Consider the following 10,069-nt stretch of genomic DNA (forward strand, 5'->3'; position numbering starts at 1 on the left):
TAGATTGGTTGTCTCTATTTTGTTTAGTTCTTTTTCTGGAGCTTTGTTCTGTTCTCTTATTTGGGACATGTTCTTTGTCTCCCTATCTTGGCTACCTCCCTGTTTGTATCTATGTATTGGGTAGGGCTGTTATGTCTGCCAGTCTTAGTAGAGTGATAGATGTGTTATGGGGCTCAGTGGCACAGTCTTCCTGGTCACCTGAGCTGCACACTTGTGTGGGTTGTATGTGCCCCCTATTGTAGTTGAGCCTTGGTTGCTGTTTGCACTTCATTGGGAAGGATTGACCCTTGGGCTCACTGGTTGTGAGGACTGGCCATGACTACAGTGGAGCAGTTGTGGTAAAGGGGCTGGGCCTACAGGATCTGATTCAGCAAGGCTCTGGTGCCTGCCCAATCTGCCTGTTGGGTGTGTCTTTCTTGGAGGCAGCTGGGTGATGCTCCAGCTCATTTTGAAGCTGGCCACTGGGCATGCCAGCCCCAGGGTCACCTGGGAGGGGACCCACTGCAGGTCAAGTTCATCCACATCCTGTGCCCAACCTGGGGCCATCCAGCATGTGCTACAAAGCAATCTGCAGGTGGCCACTGCCCATGCCATGCTTAGAATTGCCTCAAGAGGCAAAGCTGCAAACCAAGACCAGCTGCCACTAGTGCTGGGCTTAGGGCTGCTCAGCTAGAGGTACGGGACATGCTCAAGCAAGATGCTGCTTGTCTGGGTTCTGGGAACCTTTGAGAGACCCTAGGAAAGTCTGCAGCATGAGCCAAGGGAGGTGGTTTGTACAAAAAACCATGGGAAGTGGTTTGGGTGTGCCCGAAAGTTGGGCAGGGCAGGGTCTCAGAATCACCAGGGCATGGAGAATGAATGGTGTCAGCCAGCTTGATGGAGACTCAGATATGGTGGCCGCCTGCGCCTGTGGAAAGGGGGAGGGCTTAACAAAGAAACAATGACTTCCACCAGCTCCTCCGTCCTGAAGAAAGCTGCTCCTCATCCTTAGCCAGACAACTCAGTTATCCCTGTATATCCCTGTCACCTCTCTAGCTGCTGCCCCAGCGATGGAGCTCAGAGCCATTGATTCCATCAGTAAGTCCATGCATGCTCCCTTTAAGAAGAGCACCTGGGACTCCAGCTGCCCTTTGTCTCACTCAGCCACAATCTCCACTGGTTTTCACAGCCAGAAATTATGGGGACTTCTCTCCCTGGCACTGGAACCCTGGGCTCGGGAGCTTGGTGGGGTGCTGAGACCCCTTTCTCCTTTGGGCGGGACCTCCGCAACCAAGATATCCCTCCTGATTTTTAATGGTCACACGCAGGTTTGGGACCAGCCCTTTCTCACCACTGCCCCTCCTACCAGTCTCCAAGTAGCTTCTTCTGTATGTCTGTAGTTGTAGGGGTTCAGCAAGATTTCAGGTGATTCTCAATGACGGTCGTTTTGTATATTAGTTGTAATTGTGTTGTGGTCATGAGAGAAAGTGAGCATAGCATTTACCTACTCTGCCATCTTGACTGGAATGCTATTCTATTTTTCTTTATTTTCTTCATCCTCTTCTTACTTTTTCTCCTCAACATTTTATTATGAAAAATTTCAAGTTAGAAGCAAGTTGGAAGAATTGTGCAATGAACATCCCCATACCCATCCCTTTCCCACTTGATCTTCTCACTCCAATACACACTCCTATCCCATGTACTCAGTTTAGACCATTTCTGAGTTCAGGCATATATAGTCCAAATGAACATTCCTACCTTGATGGCCAAGAGGCAACTCAAACCCAACGTGGTGAAATTAAGCTTATATTTCCAGATTCACCCTTTATTTTTCCGTTTACCTTATCAGTCAGTCACCAAGTCCTGTCAATTCCATTTCTTTATATCTCTTTACCCAAATTCAGGCCCTAATCATTTTTTTGTCTCAACTGCTCTTCCTGCAGTCAGCCTTGCTCACTCATCTTAATTCACTCACCACACAGCTGCTAGAGTGTCATTGTAAATGCAAGGTGACCACATGAATTTCTTGTTTAACATCTTTCAGGAATTTCAGTTTAAGCTCTTTAACCCATTAGCAAGGCCCTTCATTAGTCCTAGTTAGCCTAATTTTTCACTATCTTTCCTCTTAAACTTTATGAATCAGGCTTTATAAAGCTACCTAAAATTCCTGGAATATGCCTCTGTGTTCATACGATGTTAACTTTTCTCACTGACTTGCTCGCCCTAATTATTTCACCTAATTTTTGTCCTTCCAACTTCTAACAATTTTTCCAAGTTGTCCTTCATAATAGAGTCTAGACACTACCTTCCCCAGGATAAAACTTTCTCAACCTCCTTGTCATGCAGGGCAGCCTGCGTGTCTCAGCTCCTGCTCCCCACACAAGAACACAAGGTATGGCTAGGCCAAAAAGGAACACCCATGGAGCCATAGGTAGGGAAGTCATACTACTATAGACTCACTGGAGGCTGGATTCACACGACGTGTGACCTGCTGTCCGCTTTTCTGCCTGCCAACCGACCGACTCCCCAACCAGCACAGCCGCGGCAGTTATATCAGTGGCCAATTGGCTAACCGGCCACAGCTGACGGCCATCCACCACCCGAGCCAGGACCCCTCCACATGAGGCCGAGAGCCTGGAAACCACTCTCGGGGGCTCTGTCTCCATATCCTACTGTTCAACCATCCCCAGATCTGCGTGACATGCTCTTGATAGGGCACCTTCCCATAGCACCTTGTGCTTATTAGCTAATTAATTGAATCATTTAACAAAGATTTGAAGCCCTGAAATATGCTGAACTCTGTTAGGTGATGGGAACACAGCAGTGAATGAAATAGAGCTTCAAGGAATTTACACAGTATTTGAAGATTTAGGTTGGTCAAGGGACTTCTGATAAAGTGAGGCTAGCTCTTGAAAGAAGTAGACATAAGACACTCTGGGGATACTTAGAAGGGACTGTGGGGATGGAGTCCCAGAGAACAGTTTCCAGGCTCTTGACCTCACGTGGAAAGGTGCTGGCTCGGGTAATAGATGGCTATCAGCAGTGACTAGTTGACCATCAGCTGTAACCGGTTAGCCATTAGCCACTAATGTAACTGCTGTAGCTACGCTTGGGGGTTAGTTGGTGGGTTGGTTGGCAAAGAAGTGGATGGCGGATTGTGGCTAGCAAGTGGGGTTAGCAAGCACAGGTGGCAGATTGCAGATCGTGCAGCTCCTGCTTCCTATGTCTCCAACCTGGCTGCCAGAGAGAATATAGTAGTATGACTCCCCTGTCTATGGCTCCATCAGTGTTCCTTTTTGGCCTCACCATATTCTGTGTTCTTGTGGCTGAGACCCCGCATGACAGGACACAAGCCCAGACTTGGAGAATGAGTTATGGCTCCTTGGAGGAAGAATCATCTAAGATATGGAGGAAGAACAGGAATAAGCTAGGGGAGGGGAATAGGTAAAGGAGAGTGTGGCTGTGGAAGAGGAAGGAGAGAGGGAATGTGATTCAGGGTGCCTGTTAGTGAGAGCCTGGCTCCTTCAGGGTAGGGAGTGTCCCCAGTGCTTGGCCTAGTGTTTGACAGAGAGAAGGCACTCCATCAACATTTATTAAATGAATAAATGTATGAATGAAAGAGACTGGAGAAGAAGGGGCCAGATTAGAAGGGCCTCATCTGAAAAGGAGTTTAGATTTTATTCTGAGAAAATGCCATAAACACTCACTAGAAGAAAGATTTTAAGCAAGAGTTTGACATAATCAGATTTGTACATTATAAAGATTAATCTGGACAAAATGAATTGAAAGGACAGCAAGAGGCAAATCGAGCAGCAGGAGATCAGTTAAGAGGCTGGTGTGGTCACTGATGTCAGAGATGATGGTGACCTGATGAAGGAAGTGACAGAGGTCAACCAACTTGGTGACTGTCAGAATGAGGATGAGAAAGCAATCAAGGGTGATATTCAAGTTTTTGACCTGGGTAATTGTTGGTAGCAATTGTTGAGGTAGGAAACAGAGGAGAATGAAGAGGTTTCTGGGCATAAGGTTGGGCTGTGAGTGAGCTGAAGAGTTCAATTTTGAACATATTAAGTGAGTGTGAGACACGTATTGGTCCTGAGTCTGTTGCCCACAGATTATTTTCCTTGCTCTGTCCCTGTTTGTTGTGTGTCACCAGGAGCTGACTTGCTGCTATGATTCCCAGGCTCCATGTCAGCTGGCTTCTGGCTTGATTTGGGCAAGAAGGAAGCACTGGTAAGGGGTTAGAGAACAAGAAGAGGGGAAAAGCCAGCATATGGCTGCTCTTGCCTTTCCACCTCTGACAGTGTCTCCAGCAGCAGCTGCTTCTGCTCTGTGGCCCTACCTCCTTCCTGACAGGCTTGTCCCAGTCTCCTCCAGGAGGCCCACACCTTGTGTTCTGGTGACACAATCACCTTTCTTTGTCCCTCCAGTCTAGAGGAGGCAGGTAGTGGCTTCCTGCTGTTGCCTGACTCAGAGTCTCTCATTTGGCCTCTCAGCTTTTCTCTCCCCTGTGTAGCATTAAACTCTCTGTTTTAAATACTTAGAATGGGTTCTGTTTTTCTGAGGAACATCCAAGTGGAGATACCCAAAAAGCAGCTGAGCATGTGGAAGAGAGATATGGGCCAAGAGTCATCAACACATAGATAATAAGTTTCTATCATAGCACTTAATTCCCTGGGAAGCAATTTTCTCCTTATCTGTCTTGCACCAACCAGCCTGAGCGATCCTTAAATGCAGAAAGACTATCTTAGCTCTATCCATGTTCTCTGGGCCATCTCAATACCTGGCACAAAATAGTTACTCAATAATATTTGTTTTTTTGAATGAAGAAATAAATGCATAAACTCTATGTATCATTTTTAGATTATATTAATTGGTGGATACATTTTTACAATAAAACTGAAGTCAACCTGGAGAGGAGAGTGCCCAATCTGAATTAATAAGAAGTATGAATCACTGGACGTTTGCTAACATACGCAGTTTTATTGACCTCAGATTTTTCATGATATGAATAAATGAACAGCAGTAAGTTGCCCTAGTTGTTAAGTCATTTATTGAACAGAGAAGAATAATACGAAATCATTGCAGTTGTGTATACAACTGTGCATATAAAGGCTATTGCTAAATAAACTGAAGATAGTAGGTTTGTTTAAATGGGTTAAACAGTCATCCAAATCCTCTAATCTTAGCTGCACAATCAATTTCCCTGGAAATGATCTGCAGAGGTAACCTCAGCCTGGGTCCACATTACCAGTCCTGACTGTAGCTGAACCAATTGGGTGTTATAAACAAGGCATTCCAAAGTGTAGATGTTGACTTTGGCCCAGAGGAGAGACAGGTCTGTCCTTGAGAGCTAAGGATCTTTGCTCCTGTCCCCAGTGGGAGGGTCCACGCTGGGCTCCAGGAGCTATGCGTACCTTGTGTGCTGTTGGATCTGTGGTTGGGAGGGAAGGAATGAGGCTAGTGACAGCCTCAGTGTGTCCTCTGTCTTCTGGTGGGTGGTTGAGAAATATTTTCTCCTGCTACCTACATTGTGATAATGTGATTTGTAAGAAATACATATTTGGTCACTCAGATGATCAAAATATATTTTTCATATGTATTTGGTCTTCATCCACGATTCCTGGCTCCCAGTTCCCAGAACTCTGGGAATTTCCTAAGTGTTGAGAGTAGAAAAACAAAACAAAACAAAACAAACCAGTGTCTTTTGTTATGTTAATAAAGTGATTTTGGGAAAGCACTGATGGGTGGGGGTTGGTTGCCAAAGGAACCCACCTTGGAATAGAGGCTTGGAACTTTCTGTGTGTGTGTATTTTATAATACTTTTATTAAGAATGAGCCCATATCAGTATTCCTAAACTGTAAACATAAGGGAACTGAAGTATCAAAGGATACACATTAGGGATTATATATAACAGACAAAATCCCTTTAATTTTCTTATTGCCTTTATACAATTGATGTATCATATTTAAGCAAAACTGAGTTCCTTATTAAGCAAACATTTTTGCATATAGTGTTCTTTCTGTGCCTTTACCTTTTGTTTGACTTTCAGTAGTTCTACCTTGATAGCTTTATCTTCTGGTGCTATCTCCTGAGCCTTCTTAAAATCAGTCAATGCTTGATAGTATTCCTTTAATCCTCACTGTCCTTGAGCTCTTCGGTACAATGCTTTGGTATTTGATGGGTCTATTTCAAGAGCTGCCAAACAACTGTTGATTGGTCCCGCCAATTTGACATCCTCAGTTTCCAAGCACCAGTATTCAGCATGCAGCTTAAAGCTACAGGCTGCAGCTTCAGTCTATCTGCTTTCTCAATAACACTCTTTGAACCTTCCACCTATCTTCAAACTTTTGTATATATTTTTAAGGGATATCTCCCAGTTCTGGGATTTGAAAAAAGTCTTTCCAATGTTTCTTAAGTCTTCTGTTATTAATAATATTTTATTTACATCTTTTAAATTTATATCTGCATCCTCGAGGAAATCTGGGTGACTGTCATCAGAACCATCTTTTGGAATATTCCCCATCATCCCCTTCCTTCAATTCTCTGCACTCTGCAATAATGCATAGTTTGGCCTGTTTTTCTCCTTTCACGTCTACATTTTCCAAAATTCTTGCCACACTCATTCCTTTAATTACTTGGCCAAGTACCATGTTTCCCATTCAAAGGAGGAGTCAGAACTATTGTGATAAAAACTGAGAACCATTTGTATTGCAGCCTGCATTTGTCATGCTCAATAAACCTTCCTGGTCATGCTTATGATAGAAATTTTCATCTTCAAATTTTTCACCATAAATACTTTCTCCACCTGTCCCATTCTGATTTGAGATGTCTCCACCCTGAATCATGCATTTCTTAACAATTTGATGGAAAAGGCACCTTTGAAAAAGAGAGGTTTTCCCAGTGGTGGGTCCCATGCCTTTTTCTCCTGTACACAATTCATGAAAATTTTCTGCAGTTTTGGGTACAATATCTGCAAACAATTCTAAGACAATTTGACCAACTCCCTGGCCACTGATGTCCATGTTATAGAAGACTCGGGGGTTACTGGGTTGGAGGGCTTAGCTTGGGGGAATGGATGTGACATATTGACTTGCGGACACGGTTTGGGAGCAGGCTGAGCCCAGGCTTAAGAACTTTCAGTCCTGTCCCCCAATTTCTGGGAAGGGCAGAGGGTCTGGAGCTTGAATCAATTGTCAATGACCAGTGATTTAATCAATCACTGGTATGTAATAAAGCCTCCATAAAAACCCAAGGGGATGGCATTTGGAGAGCTTCCAGGCTGGTGAGCCTGTGCAGGTGCAGGGAGAGTGGTGGACCTGGAGAGAGGCTGGAAGCCATATGCCCTTTCCCCATACCTTGCCCTATACCTTTCTTCCAACTGGCTGTTCCTGAGTTACGTCCTGTTTCAATAAACCAGTAATGTAGTAAGTAACATGTTTCTCTGAGTTCTGTGAGCCATTCTAACAAATTAATTAAACCCAGGGGGGGATTGTGGGAACCTCTGATTTATAGCCAGTCAGTCAGAAGTGCAGGTGATAACCTGGACTTGCAATTGGCATTTGGAGTTGGAGGGAATTGGTGGTACCGCCAATCTGTGGCCAATTAGTCAAAAGCATAGGTAGCCTGGGCTTGTGGCTGGTATCTGCTGTGTCATGGTGGTGATGGGGGGAGGGGGGCAGTCTTGTAGGGCCAAACCCTTAATCTATGGATTCTGATACTACCCCCAGGTAGATAGTGTCAGAATTGAATTGAATTCTCGGACTCCTTGCTGGTGTCTGAGAATTGTTTGTTGGTGTGGGGAACTCCCATCCCCCATGTTGGAAGGGGGTCTGGGAACCCAATGTATACATTAAAAAAAAAAAAGGGAAGCGGCAGTGAGAAGCTAGGGAAGGTGAGTCTTTGATGTCTTACTTTGTGTAGCAGTGATTAAATTTGTATTTGAGAAACATTTGAATTTTGTAAAAGAAGCAATGTGGATTTATCACAAAACTAAAAAAAATTTAAAAATGAAATGAAATCACTTCTGATTTCACTACTTAGAGTCAACCACTCTGACAATTTGGAATAAATTCTTCTCAAACCATTATCATGTAAATTGCTATAGACAAAATGTTTGTGTTCTCCCAGATTTGTGTTAAAACCTAATCCCGAGTGTGATGGTATTAGGAGGTGGGGACTTTGGGAGGTGATTTAGGTTGTGAGGATGGTGCCTTCTTGAATGGGGTAAGCGCCTTTATAAAAGAGACCCCAGATTGATCTCTCGCCACTCTCTCTATGTGAGGACACAGTGCGAAGATGGCCATCTATGAACCAGGAAGTGGGCTTTTATCAAACACCAAATCAGCTGGCACCCTTATCTTGGACTTCCTAGCCTTCAGAACTGTGAGAAATAAGTGTTGTTTATAGGCTACCCAGTCTATGGAATTCTGTTTAGCAGCCCAAATAGGCTAAGACATGTTTATATTTAACAGTGTCTTCATATTACATGTACTGCTCTGTAACTGACTTTTTTCATGCAAAAATATGTCATGAACAATCTTCCATGTCAATTTCTATGGTTGTATGGTATTTCATTTTTTAAATTCACCATAATTTATGTAACCAAAATCTCCCACTGAGAAACATTTGGATTAGCTTCAATTTTTCACTTTCAGGCATATGATGAACCATTAGCAACTGATTTTTAAGCTGAATCTTTAAGCATTTGCAATAAAATATTTCGGGGCAGGCTGTGGGAAGAATGAATCGTGATATAAAAGGGCCCAAGGGAGGGAAGTGTTTATGTATTGATATTATTCTTTATAGATAAAGGACATCAGTTTACAGGAATGAGGTAGGGGAGGATAGTGTGAGCTGGGGGAAAGTAAGAGAGGGTGAAATGACAGGTATGGGGGAGAGAGAGAGAGAGAGAGAGAGAGAGAGAGAGAGAGTCAGACAACAGCTTAAGAGACAGGTAGACAAAGGGAAAGAAAAGAATGTGACTAGAACAAATAGAGGGAATCAAACCATTATCAAGGCTGCTCAAAAAAAAAAGTTTTGTGTTGATTGCTAAATACAACAGTGGCATTTATACAATTGGTGGCATATGATTGAATGAATGCGAAGGGAGACAAGTTGCCCCAAACCTGAGGGGGGACTTTGGTTATCAGGGTAGATACAGAGTATCCTTTAAAAAACTGTGAAGCAAAGGAAAAATAATAATTAAGAAATCTCATTCTACTTCATTTAATTCACACACCCACACATGTGTGCATACCATGAGCTGAACGTTGTCTTTAAAAACATAGCTTTCTTTAACTCTTGTCATTGATAGTTTTAGTTATCTTTTCTCTTATGGTGATTGGGTTAAATATTTTGCATCATTTCTCAGCATCAGAGCCCCAGAAAAAATGAAAGAGGAAGAAGTTAGCTTCCCTTTTCCCCTTACTGTTTTGCCTGCTTCCTGTTTTAGAGAAATTAAAGTTAGTTCTGAATAACCACTTTCTCTTGCAATCATTCTTCTGTATAATTTGGGGGTGGGTAGGATGTATATTAGTGGGGTAGGGTAGGGTGTATATTTGTGAGGCTGGACGATTTCCTATACTGTATACACTTGTAAAGGACAAAGAAAATTACTTGTATAATGAACATCACTTGTACACATATTACAGTGTATTCAAAGTTTTTTTTTTTAAATCAACTTATATAAAGAGAACAATTCTATGTTTCATGGGAAGCTGTGATTAACTAATGAAATTATTTATGTAAAAATGTTTGGCAAATTCTAAAAGTCTATACAAGTGTGACATCTTTTTGATGATTGGAAAGTCATACTCTGGCATCAGCAGAATCTTATCAAAGACAGTAATTTCTGTTACTTTCCTACACCTAGGGGTTGGGATGGAGAAATACATCCATAAATCGCCTTGCCCTTTGTTTTCTCCCAGTATGATCTTTTGCATGTACAGAAAATTTAGGAAAATACCTTTTCCTTTGTCAAATCTAAGTGGGCAGATTTCCCTTTTTTAACAACCTAATCAAGACTGACTCATATTAATCACATCCTATATGGAATTCTGTTCGATGTCCCTGACACACACCTAGCAA

At 42.9% G+C, this 10,069-nt stretch overlaps 1 pseudogene; it reads right to left on the reverse strand.

Annotated features, from left to right (window-relative positions):
• Nucleotides 1-5,970: 5,970 nt before the first annotated feature.
• LOC109457687 (peptidyl-prolyl cis-trans isomerase D) lies at nt 5,971-7,067 on the reverse strand (annotated as a pseudogene).
• Between the last annotated feature and the right edge of the window lie 3,002 nt (nt 7,068-10,069).

This window comes from Rhinolophus sinicus, linkage group LG03 (assembly GCF_036562045.2).
Source record: "Rhinolophus sinicus isolate RSC01 linkage group LG03, ASM3656204v1, whole genome shotgun sequence".
Taxonomy (NCBI): Eukaryota; Metazoa; Chordata; class Mammalia; order Chiroptera; family Rhinolophidae; genus Rhinolophus; species Rhinolophus sinicus.